Here is a 1,590-nt window from a genome sequence, read left to right on the forward strand (position 1 = left end):
ATCCCACATTGTAAATTCTGAATTCTGTTTCCAAGGCATTTGAAATTCCTAAAAGAAAATAAGAAAAAAGGTTACATTTAAAATTATTTTATATGCTCTGTTTTAAAACTATCACTAGAACTCAATGAAAATTAAAGAGTTGTAGAAATGAAATAATGAAAATAAGATTTGGTATCAAAATAATAAAAATAAAATAGTCACCTATGATTGATTGCCTAATAAGTTCCAATTTGTTTATTTTTTCTAATTCTAACAACAACCCTGAATAGCAGATTTTACAAATATGCCTGTGTTAGAGATAAGGAGATTGACCTTCAAGGCCTAAGGTTAAATAGTGAGTAACTAAGCCAGTATTAAACCCAAGTCATCTTGTCTTCAAAGTCCATGATCTTTACATACACTGTTGTATTTCTTCAAATAAACCTTTGTTAATCAACATGCACAGAGACAGAGTTCCATCCACAAAATTGCCCGGGTCCCTAACCTAGAATGACAAATGATTACAGATTTTTCCTTTCTTTGTAACTCTTAACTACATGGACTACTTAATACGTCATGCATTAAAATGTCGAAAAAAGATGAAGCTTGAATATTAAGGAACAGAACAAAATCACTAATTCTAATTTATAATTTTTATTAATACTGCGAAAGATTTAGTAATGAAGAAGTCAGAAAAACATTACAGTTTGAGTCCTTTAAAAAGTTGCAGCATAAATTGTTATTTATGCTGCTTAAATGTTTACAACCCTAAAAAAGCATCTCATTCAAAACTGAATGATTAATTAGATCAAATAATGAAACTATTCCAGTATTGCTCCAGTGTTATCAGAAGAGTGATATACAAGAATTTTCTGTTTGTGTAGGTTATATAAATTATGTATCACAATTTTAATCACTTTTCAGTATATATAGTAAGAGAAAATACAGGGTATACATAAGATTTGCAGAAAGTCAGTGTTTTTGGTAGTTTTCTTACATATAACCACAGAAGGAAGACTAATGAACTAAAAGACTGAAGATGTGTTTTAGTTCACATTGCTATTTAATATAACCTTGGACAAATAGCTTACCATCTTTAGGCTTCAGTGTTATCATTTGTAAAATGAAAGCATTACAATAAATTAACTCCAAAGTTCCAGTTACTCAACTTTTTGAGTTTACATTATAAGGGGCACAATGGTCAAATATAGAGCAAAAAAAGGTCCTGCACTGACCACAGGGAGAAACATGGATTTCCACTTAATCTCAGAGTTATTAATATTTCACAGTATAACTAAATGTAACTCATTACATTTACAATAGCAAAATGGTTCTGAGATGATTTATCATAGTCCAAAGTGAATAAATTTTGCTTAAAAATTTAAAATTCTGAACTGTTACTTATAAAATGCAAAATGTTAAGGATTTATAAATCCCAAAGCCCCAAACTATTTAAACACATAATATACATCTACTAATATGCACATTATGTTTAGAGAGACAGAGGCTAAACAGAAAAAAACCTCTAAAGGATATATCATTTATAGGAAAAATAAAAGGAAAACCTATTTATGTATTTTCTTAATTTGTTATTTTCCCTTTTGATATTTT

The sequence above is a fragment of the Propithecus coquereli genome, unplaced genomic scaffold (genome assembly GCF_000956105.1).
Source record: "Propithecus coquereli isolate 6110/MARCELLA unplaced genomic scaffold, Pcoq_1.0 Scaffold6, whole genome shotgun sequence".
NCBI classification, from domain to species: Eukaryota; Metazoa; Chordata; class Mammalia; order Primates; family Indriidae; genus Propithecus; species Propithecus coquereli.